Source organism: Terrapene carolina, unplaced genomic scaffold (genome assembly GCF_002925995.2).
Source record: "Terrapene carolina triunguis isolate 2854851 unplaced genomic scaffold, T_m_triunguis-2.0 Scaffold398, whole genome shotgun sequence".
NCBI lineage: Eukaryota > Metazoa > Chordata > Testudines > Emydidae > Terrapene > Terrapene triunguis.
Genome location: NW_020664749.1, coordinates 1 through 11,402, shown reverse-complemented (window position 1 = coordinate 11,402; position 11,402 = coordinate 1). Strand labels below are relative to the sequence as shown.

The 11,402-nt window shown below is 39.2% G+C and overlaps 1 pseudogene; it reads right to left on the bottom strand.

Moving 5' to 3' along the window:
- Window positions 1–3,347: 3,347 nt before the first annotated feature.
- Window positions 3,348–3,474, bottom strand: LOC112120829 (annotated as a pseudogene).
- Window positions 3,475–11,402: the final 7,928 nt, after the last annotated feature.

The following is an 11,402-nucleotide window of genomic DNA, read 5'->3' as shown; positions in this document are numbered from 1 at the left end:
AAAGAAGCTTATGTTTTAAGGTTCTATTCCTTGAGATCCCTAATTCTGTAAACAGCACATGCATAACTTTAAGCAGGTGAGTAATCCAATTGACTTCAGTAGAACTACCTGCTTAAATCACTTAAATGGGAATACCCATTTGCTTAAAGTTAAGCAGATGCATAACTGTTTCCAGGATTGGGGACTTAATTTGATTTTTTTCCTATAAAGTTTTAGCAAAAGTTTAAAATATTATGATTTAAATATACAAAGACAAAATAGTTTGTAAAGTTCTTGCTCCGAACATGAAAAAGTCAAGGTTTGTTATTTTAAAGTTTAAGTATAAGGATAAAACTGCATGAGGCGTGAAGTGATGGTTGTTGTATAGACTGTGAACGAGGGAGACAAAACAAATAATAATGAAATGTTGCAGTTGGACACTTCTTTGAAAGGAGAGATTTTTCTTGCATGTTTAGCAACAGGAATTTTCAGGTGAGGAGATATTAACCTGTCCTGTATTCATCTTGTCTGTAAATATTTTATGGAGAGGACCTTTAAAGATGTCTTACTTTTGAACTTTGTGTTGCCCTGTGGAATTTGTATGTATCATTTGATTTTTTTAAAATCAGAAAGTAGTTGGAATCGTGCTTAGTTGTGATTATTTGCTTAAACTCCAGTAGCAAAGAAGTAAAAACCATGAGTTCACAAAAGTTTGTGGGTAACAATTGTATGCAATATTCTAGCATATTTTCCTAAAGTTATGAATACATATTAGTTTTAAAGCTTTTTTTCTTTTTAGGGCTATGAACAGTTGTTTGTTATTAAGAGATATGAGTTCTATATAGAGAGAGAGCGAGAGAAAGAGGAAGAGAGGCTCTTGTGACCAAAGAAGAGATACATAAATCTGAGAGCATATTTGACTGATATGTTATGGGAAACAAAAAGATACATTTGGATATATACTTAACATGATCATTAGATAATGTGTATTGCCAGTTACAGCCTAAAACTAATTAAGTACAGATATTCCAGCCAAATTATGACAGACATTGACTTTGTTACAGAAAATTTGGGGAGAGGCAGGTTATGTGGGACTCTTCATTTGAGTTTCAGTGCAATTTCAATGTATATCTATTCTACCAGAGTGCCTTCATAGATGCTTCAGTAACCTACATGTGATAAAAAAGGGTGGTTGCTAAATGCATAAGAAAGAAAATATTTAGACTTAACTATAAAGTTTGTCATTCAGATATTTTAAGAGCACTCTAACGTCTCTCTGCAGACAAAGGATAATGACTTTAATTGTCCGTCCTTTAACAAGTTTAATTTAGGCATCAGTTTGAAGTATGATACCATCTGTTAGTTCTGGATGCTTTAAAATTACTCAACATGAATCTGTACATAGTGCATAAATCTATGAGACACATTACGCCAATACTTCAGAACAGTGGGAATGTATTAGGTCAATGTCCTAGCATGAATTTCACCACTGCAGCTTGCAGTATTGAACCGCTTTCTCAGCTGCCTGAGCTCATATCTGCGTAGACAGTTGTTGCACATTCAGACCATATTAGTTAACAAATCAAGGTTGGAATTTTAAGCAACTTGTAGATTTGTATTATCTGTAGAACATTAATGCCTTATATCTTCTTATCATAAAGTTCAAAGCAGTTTTGTGACAAATGCAGCAGATTGGGTATTTTTTAAAAACTGTGCACTCCTGATTATTACCACTTGTTGTAAACATTGGATATTAATGTTTTACAATGTTAAACTGAAAAATACCCATCCGTGTTTATATGGCTTATAAATTAGGTATGCATAATTTTGTAGTTTTGCTTCTCATTAAAATGTAGTCAACAATTTAGACTGAGAGTATGGCAAGCTGTCCACTTTCTCTCAAAGCAGAAATGAAATGAAAGAGGTCCAGAATTTGTAGTATGTAGAAAGAGTTCTAATGAAAACAATATTTTATTTTTTAAGCTGCATGTTAGTCATGTCTTATTACACAGTATCGCTTGAAAATGACCTGCAACTACACAGGAGAGAATGTTGAATTGATTTTTAATTTATTTTGAAAAGTCTACTCATTGCATAGCACTTCTCATAATATAGAGCAAGAAAATTACCTCTCATAATTTCTCCTTATGTCTTTGGCCTTAGAGCTATTAAACATGCAAGATCTTTTACTTCTGCAGGTGCAGAATTTCTCATGGAAGGTGTTAAGGCAGAGAAAACAAAAAGCTAAAAACAGTTAAAAGAAATACAATTGTTATTGTGCACTCTAGATCTGTGTGTGATATCAATGGGAGTTTCACCTAAAGAATGCAGGTAGAGTACAACTCCGCATTGTACCAGAGGCCAGCAAAAATGCAGTTGCATTCAACACAAAATGGGGGTAGTAGTAGTATACCTCTACCCCGATATAACGCCACCCAATATAACACAAATTCGGATATAACACAGTAAAGCAGTGCTCTGGGGGGGGGGGAGGGCTGCGCACTCCTGCGGATCAAAGCAAGTTCAATATAATGCAGTTTCACCTACCGGTATAACACGGTAAGATTTTTTGGCTCCCGAGGACTGCGTTATATAGGGCTAGAGGTGTATTGTGCTTAGAGAGTCAAGGTGCATGGTTGATTTTCCTTTCTCACTTGGAAGTGCTGTATTACTTTCAAGCAAAATGTGTCCAGAAACATATAAAGTGAACAAATAATTAGTGTATTGGCTGGGGATGTTGGTTGGCCAGAGCCACAAGGTAATTGGACATTGGGCCCTTTTTGATGTGACAGATATGTACACTTTCCTGACAGATTCCATAGCTGGGACTTCATAACTGGAAAAACACTTCTGGAAATCCCTACATCTCTTATGTAAGACTGGGAAAAGCTAGGGGTAGAGGCAAAGGATAATAAAGGTAGCTTTTGGGGTGCTGGGGTAAGGGGGAGTAGAAAAAGAACAGTTGCAAATTGCCCTCGAGCTCCTGCTCAGTGGCTGTTGGGCCACAAAAAGCTGCTGAGGAGCTCCAGGGAATTTTAAAAATGGGACTTGGGGGGTGGGGTTGGGGAAAAAGTTAATAAACAAGTGTTCTAACTTCTTGCTACTATTTTTCTGTTTGTGTGTTCTCCCTTTGCTAGCTCCTACGTTTCATAGACGTGGCCAGTGTGCACAGTCACACAGTTTAACTAAAGATGTGATTTTAAACTGATTTAGTTAAACCCCAGTGTGCCTTTTGTGTGTTTTCTTAAATCAGTTTTAAACTTGATTGATAGCAGTTTAGCTTTCCCCCTGTAAATGTGGTGAAACTGTTATAACCAGTTTTAAACCAATATATACCTGTTCACACAGGCTCATTGTGGAAGAACATATTGTATAAGCAACTACAAAATTGGTTTTAATTAAAATGCAATAATAAGAGGGCAAAGTTTTCAATTAGCAATAATCGTGCCTCGGATTAACCTCATTGGCTACGATACTGCCACATTACACCAACAATTAGCCCCAACAGCAGTTGCAATATGGTAGAACCACTGTTTTATCAACTAACTGGGGATTAAGGTGTTCATAACATCAAAAAGTTCATAAAATTGTGACGCCACAAAATAACTGTGGGTACGGTGCATAAGTTGCGATATGGGGCACTGCATTGCTTATTTCTTGTCCTTCAAACCTCTGCAAAAGGTTTTCCAATGCAATGAAAGCTTCAGAAAGTGAAAGGATGTTGACTTTTTCTTCATTGGCATCCTTTTTGTTATGTGATTTCCCACCCCTCCATGTTTTGTTGAATAACTGATTGTAAGACTGGTGTTCATAAAATCAGGGTTGTACTATAGTAGAGTTAGCAGTGTATTTGTCAGATGGTTGAATGCCCCCAAAGCATGCACCTATAACTACTAATGCACACACTGCTGTGGCTTAATGTTATAATAGCAGTTACTGAATAATACTTGACACTTAAAAATTTCAAAGTGCTATATAAATATTAACTAATCCTAAGTACCCTGTTGAGATAAGGATGTTATCTTCCTCTTACAGGTAGGGAAACTCAGGAAGACAGGTTAAGTGACTCACCTATAGAGGCTGTCTATGGGTATGTCTACACGGGAGCTGGAAAGGTGTAAATTCCAGCTTGAGGAGTCATCATTGCACTAGCTCTGATCTTTTAGGTGGCTCACTAAAAATAGAAGTGTAGCTGCAGTGGTGGGAAGGGCTGCCTGCCCCAAGTAAGTACCCAGGGTCTTGGACAGGATTGTACTTGGGGCAGCTAGTCCTTCCCACAGCTTGTGCTGTTGTGGCAGCTATACTTCTGCTTTATTGTGCTAGCTTTTGAGTGCTTGTGCAGGAACCAGGAATGTCTCATCAAGCTGGAATTTACACTTCCAGTTCCTGTGTAGACATCACCTGTGTAATTTGGGAGTGCCTTCTCTCCTGCTCCGTCTACTAGACCATGCAGCTTTGCTAGATTAGTCAGCTGTTACATGAAAATATTGTGTGACAAGAGTATTGTTCCGAACCCTGTCTTGAAAACTCAAATAAAATAGCATGTATTTTGGGGTGGGTGTGGCTAGTATTTTAAATTGTAACTTGCATTTCTGTTGTGAAAACTTGAAGATTAAAATGTTAACATTTTACTTTGCGCAATAACAGAAAGTAGGGAAAGTATTATGATAAAATGGGATTAACTTTCAGATCTGCCCAGAGGCAAATACCGTAGGCACTGTCATACAAAAAGTATTTTGCTACTAATTTTGGGGCTCCATTTCAGTGGAAGTTTTGCCTTAGTAAGGAGTGCAGAATTGGGCTATTTGGTGGTGTTTTAGAGTTCCACAGCATTTCATGCTGATGATTCCATGTTTTTCTTTTTTTCTTTCTGTAAACTTATTAGTAGATATAAGCTGATTTAAATGACACATATTATTGCAGTTAAAAATAAGTGGATATTAATTTTAATACATCACTTATCTGCACTTTTGAAAGTACTTGATTGACATAAGAGTAATGGTGTTACAGCAATGCTAAGGGGATTTTTGAATCTCAGCGTACAGAAGCAGAGAGAGATTTGGAGTTAAAGGATGGGTGTAATTGAAGACAGAACTTTGGCCCATGGTTTCCTTTTCTCCTACATTTAGGATTTGAAAAAGTCTGAGGCAGTGTAATGTTGTGTCCAATACACACTTCCAAACCTATGGACAGTGGGGAAATGCTGAGGACAGAATGGAAGCACTAACTGTACTTCTTGGCTTTTGTGGGTTGGTCAGACAGTTAACATTACTATAACACAATTTTGTACATATCCATTTCCTTTTCTTCTGTGTCCATACTAGTTTAAACCAAAGCAAAAGAAACGGGGGTGGGGTGGGGAAATGTACATGGCACTTCTATAATCAGTGGATTATTGACCTGCCTTCTGAGCTTTTATGGAATATCATGTCAACAAATGTTCTTGTATGTTAAACAGTACTATCTAGAATCTGTGTTGTGTGCTAATTACATGTAGCAATAATTCTGTATGCTTTTGAAAACTCAGTATTTTGTTTGGTTTTAAAATACAGAAATGTTTAGTCTTTACCTGCAAATTTTGATACTTTTAAATAAAAGCTATTGGAGTTTTATATGAACACACTGGCACTTCTCTAAATTAAAAGTGACCAAACCAATCTGAAAACATGTCTTTTTAAGTACGGTTGGTCACCTCAAGTAACACATCCCTGTGAGAATTAGACTGTTCTGAATTAGCTGCCACATGTTGCACTCCCCACCTTCCATTTTGCCTATTATTCTCGAAGAAAGATCTAGGTTTTGTCTGACTGTAAGTGATAAAATACATCTTGGGTATGTGTTCTGAAGTAGCTGACGCATGCCACTTTCTGACCTAAAGCTTTATATCAGCAGAAAATGCTGTCACCCTCGCCCACTTCCATTTTGCAAATGCTCCTGGAACAAAGAACTGGGTTTCATGTGTTGTAAATGACAAAATAATTCTGAGGTCACCCCAAATGACGTGCCCCTGCAAGTGTTAGCCTTCTCTGAAGTAGCTGACATGCATCACTCCCTGGCCCCAAGTTTTGTTTCTGTGCAGTATGCACACTCGCACTTTCCATTTTGCAGACCCTCCAATAAGGAATCGGCTGTCAATGATAAATACTTTCTGGGTCTTTTCAAATGATACATCTACACAATCATTTGACCATTCTGAAGATTCCTGTGTATGCCACACCTTGATCCAGAGCTTCATTTATATGCACAGCACTGGCCTCTCCATCACCTCATTTTTTCAATAAGGAGCTAGGGTTTCAATTGACGTAAGTGAAAAGGTGCCTCTTGGGTCACCCCAAGTGGCCTGTCCACACAGAAGTTGGACTGCTCCAAAGAGACTTGGACATGGCACTTCTGACCCAAAGCTTTGTTTCTGTGCCAGGACTGTCTCATTCCACCCCTCCCCCCCTTTCCATTTTGAAAATGATGCTTGAATAAGCAACGTCATTTGACCTGATGTGTAAATGACGTGTCTGGTTACTTCACCTGAAACATCTGTGTGACCATTAAACTGTTCAGAGCTTCAAACTCTGCAAATGGTGCATGGCGCCAGCCAGAGTGAAGCCTCAGTTCAGGGAGTGGCATGTTCTGGGGTTTTCCAGCTGATCCAGTGGTTATGTCGATGTCATTTGAGGTAACCTGAAAAGTATTTTGCCATTTATAGTCAGTCATTTCCTTATTCAAGGAATGTGTCCATTGTGGAAAGTGCTGGTGGTGTGATATGTGGTGGCATTTTGTGCAGGTATAAAGCTTTGGCTCAGGGAGTGACGTGTGCCAGCTACGTATCAGTCTAATGATCATAGGGATGTGTCATTTGGGGTTACCCCAGGCATTTTGTCTCTTATGTATCCACATATCTCAGCTCTTAATTCAGAGAAGAGGCAGTTGCAACATATGGGATTGGAGGCTTCTTTGCATCTCAGAAAAGCGTATTCTTAAAACCATGAATATAGATTTTTATAAAATTCTATCTTAACTTATTTGGGTGAAATTAAAAAAAAGAATTAATTTGGCCTTTGAATAAGAAACTGAGAATATGGAACCAACTTCAGCCTTGTACTTTTTGACAGAATTGTTAACTCATGATAAGAGTGGAAGGTTATAACCCAAATACGGCTGATCTGTAATTCTGACACAAGGGACTGCATGCATAGCATACTTAATATTTTTCTTAGATGCTGTAGGTTAATACAAAATCAGAATATTGTTTTGCCTAACTTTTGTAGCTGCTGAATTGGAAAACTCTGATCTTTTATTTGCTAGAACAGGGACTGGCAACCTTTGGCATGTGGCCTGCCAGGGTAAGCCCCTTGGCGGGCCAGGCCAGTTTGTTTACCTACAGCATCTAGAGGTTTGGCCCATCGCGGCTCCCACTGGCCACGGTTTGCCATCCCAGGCCAATGGGGGCTGCAGGAAGCAGCGCGGGCCGAGGGATGTGTTGGCTGCCACTTCCCGCAGTCCCCATTGACCTGAAATGGCGAATCGCGGCCAGTGGGAGCCGCGGACGTGGCAAGTAAACAAACCGACCTGGCCCGCCAGGGGGCTTACCCTGGCGGCTGCGTGCCAAAGGTTGCCGATCCCCGTGCTAGAAGGTAACATTTTTGTCCATTGTATTATAAACCATTCAATATCATATTCAGTCACAATAATATTTCTAAAATGGATATTTAAAGTAGCTTCTGAAGCGTCAGTTTTTAGAAATATTTTTAGTTATTTCAAATAAGGTGTAATATACCGCTCAACTGTACATCATTTCAAGGCATGTCACTCATTTTAGGCCCAAAGTTACCTATGTTCTACACAAAATTGATGTCTCTTCATTTTAATTGTTGAAAATGATCTACTCAGAAATAATCATGAAACTGAGGTTAGAGAGACAGAAATCGGCACTACAGGAATTAATGCCCCAGCGTTTTAACTTTCCAGCAGGAATAATTGTTCCTCATTTTGGGATTTTGTCACACATTGCATCCCACATTTGGGCATTGGCTGCCTGAGGCATAATGTATTAAACAGATAGGGAAATGAATTAGTCTTGGAAATCTGTATTGATAGCTTATCTGAACGTTTTGTGTGAATGTGCAGGGATGGCAGATTAAACTGCAATTTGGGCATTCTTGTTCCCAAATGAGAGTGAAGATGCTAAAAATGCCCCTGAGTAGAATTTTCATTTCTGAGGTCTGTATAGCTGTAGATGGTATAAAGCCTTGTACATTGTATGCATAGGACTAGTTGGGTAAAAGACCTCTGTAACTATGGCAAAGTTTTGTGTGTCTGGGTTTTAACAGCTGCTTTTTACAGTCTGGATACAGTTAAGAATATTGCTTACCCAGGTTCCAAAACTTAACTTGCAGGTGTTCAAGTGACAGAATGTGTACTTTCAGAAATAGTTAAATCAACAGCTGGTCATACTTAGCTGAGCTACATGTAGTGAGATTTAGGTAGGGTGGGAGAAATAAAAGAAAAACTAGTGAAACCTTAATACATTGCACTTTAATCATTTGCAAGCCTCCCTCCTTTCCCCCTTCCAAAATTCACTGAGCCTGGATTTTAATTTAATCCAGTCTAAAAATTTTAGATCTTTTACTCCCTGTGGGAGTCACAAAACCCCACTACACTAGGTGGCAGCTCCTGCTTTGGAATCTGCTAACAGAAGGAGAGCTTTCTCTGTGTGACTTTTTGAAAGCTGTATTTCCAACTGGAAAATGTAGTAGATCTGGCCATTGCTTTAGCTGGATGTGAACAATGAAAACCCCCTTTTCTCCCCAAAAGGTGTGGGGTTTGAAATTGATTTCATTGTCTTTCTGTGTTTGGTTTCTATGAACATTCTAGCAAATGATATTACTGGCAGAAACGTGCACGAAACAGCAAAATTTAAGTTAACACAGGACAATACTTGCAGCAGGCAAATTTTTGAATTTGTGATTTGTAAGAATTATGCTCATCTGGTCAAGGAACAGAAACGTGCTGTGTGTTTCGTGCAAAACGAACCCATACCACTTGAATTGTATATACAGAATTCTTGCAGCTGGTAAGCTCATGAACAATCTGTAACCCATGACTTGTTTGTAGAAATTATTTGACAATTTCTATGAACAATGAATACATTCAGGAAAAATCACTGTTAGTTCATGGACAACTTGTGGCCAAAAAGACTAAATATGTTGAATGTTTTCATTCTGAAATATTTTTCCAGCTCTAATAATTTCCATTGATCATTATTACCAAATCAGCCTTTGCAACTGAAAAATGAAACACACAAGTGGGAATTTTGTCAAAGGGCAGAGAGTTGGGCACCTAACTGCTATTTGTGCCTTTCCTCCTCCTCCCAACAGGCTGTTTTTTTTATAAAAAAAAAAAAGGCAGCCGCTTTGGGGTGAACTTTGCAAGAGGGAAATGAAACAAATCCAGAATGGTGATTGCAAAACTGATGTGGCAGCTGCCTGCTAATACTTGCATCATTCTGGTGTTTGCAAATTTAAATGTTTTGATAAGTTTTGCAGTCATTTTGTGCAAACTGGAGAGGTTCTATATAAGCCAGCGAATTGGGAAATGCCTGGTTTTTACTTAAAAAGACTGATCATTACTCAGAGCTAAAATGTTCTACCAGACCACTTTATTCCCTATGGTAAATACATTTGTGCCTAGCAGTGCTGTAAATGAGCTGACATAGGCAGGAACAAAACTTTCTTAATGTGTTGGACTTGATCTTAAACTGTCTGGATTAGACTCAGTTGGATAAAATGGGGGAGGAGATGCTTTTTGGAAGGGGGCTGCTAGTACCTCTGTACCCTCAATTTGAGGCCTTTTGTCAACTAGTTTCTCCACTTCAAGGTTTTGTTCTGTTGTGTGATGTCTAACTTGGGAGTAGAGGAGGTTGTTCAAAGCACAATTTTTGGCCAGTATTCCAACCCTGCCCTTAGTCCTCAACTCATAATCCTTAAGAAAGGCAGTATTGCCTACTGTATAGAGTGCTGGACTGGACTTGGGAGATATTAGATAGGATGTGACTCCCACATCAGCCACACCATCCGTGGCTTGTTTACCTGCACATCTACCAATGTGATATGTGCCAGCAATGCGCCTCTGCCATGTACATTGGCCAAACCGGACAGTCTCTACGCAAAAGAATAAATGGATGCAAATCTGACATCAGGAATCATAACATTCAAAAACCAGTAGGAGAACACTCAATCTCTCTGGTCACTGAATAACCGACCTAAAAGTGGCAATTCTTCAACAAAAAAACTTCAAAAACAGACTCCAACGTGAAGCTGCAGAACTGGAATTAATTTGCAAACCGGATACCATCAGATTAGGCCTGAATAAAGACTGGGAGTGGTTGGGTCATTACAAAACCAAACTTAATTTTCCCAATACTAATTTCTCCCTACTGTTACTCACACCTTCTTGTCAACTGTCTGTAATAGGCCACTCTCGTACCACTTCAAAAGTTATTTTTCCTCCCTTGGTACCCTGCTGTTAATTGATTTATCTCGTTAGACTGACCTCGCACTTGGTAAAGCAACCCCCATCCTTTCATGTATCTATACCTGCTCCTGTATTTTTCACTTCATGCATCCGATGAAGTGGGTTCTAGCCCACGAAAGCTTATGCCGAAATAAATTTGTTAGTCTCTAAGGTGCCACAAGGACGCCTCTATTTTTGAGAATGCGGAGAGGCCTGTACTTGTCTGGTAGCAGCCTGTCCCAATTTACATGTTGAGCTTCTGGTTTCACACCATACTAGATCCCTCCTGGAACCTGATCCTCTTTTTCCAGATCCACTCATTATAATATATCTTCCTCTTAACTTGTCAGTATTTTTGTTAGTTTGTAAGCAATTCTGGGCAGGGAACTTGTCGCATTGTGTGTCTGAAGAGCTAACCATGCCAATGGCACAATTATGTATGTGCATATTTAGACAGAATGTCAAGGTGATCAGTCTTGGGAACTTCTGCTCCTTATTTTGAAGGGAGGAACACCTTCCCATCTCTGGCTGGTGTCCTTCCCTCTTGTGTACAGGCCTAATAATGGCATTCACACCTTTTCACCTCTAGTTCAGATTAGAGGTAATGAGCTCTATTTGGACTATGCATGAAGACCACTCTGGAGCTCCAGCTAATGAACAATGTAGTGGGACCTGCTTTTTATTCAAGGTGGGTAGATAAGAGCACGTTACACCCTTGATCTGTGCTCTGAATTAGCTTTCACTTCACTTTTTGGTGCAGCCGAAAGTCTTGGTCATTATCCATAAAGCTTTAAATGGTGTGTGTTTCAGTTACCTTGGAGATTTCTGTACTCCACCCCCACTGTATCCTGCTGTGGCAATTAGTGTTGATGGGAATACTTTGGTCATCGGTCCCCAGGGCGGAACTCAGAGCATCT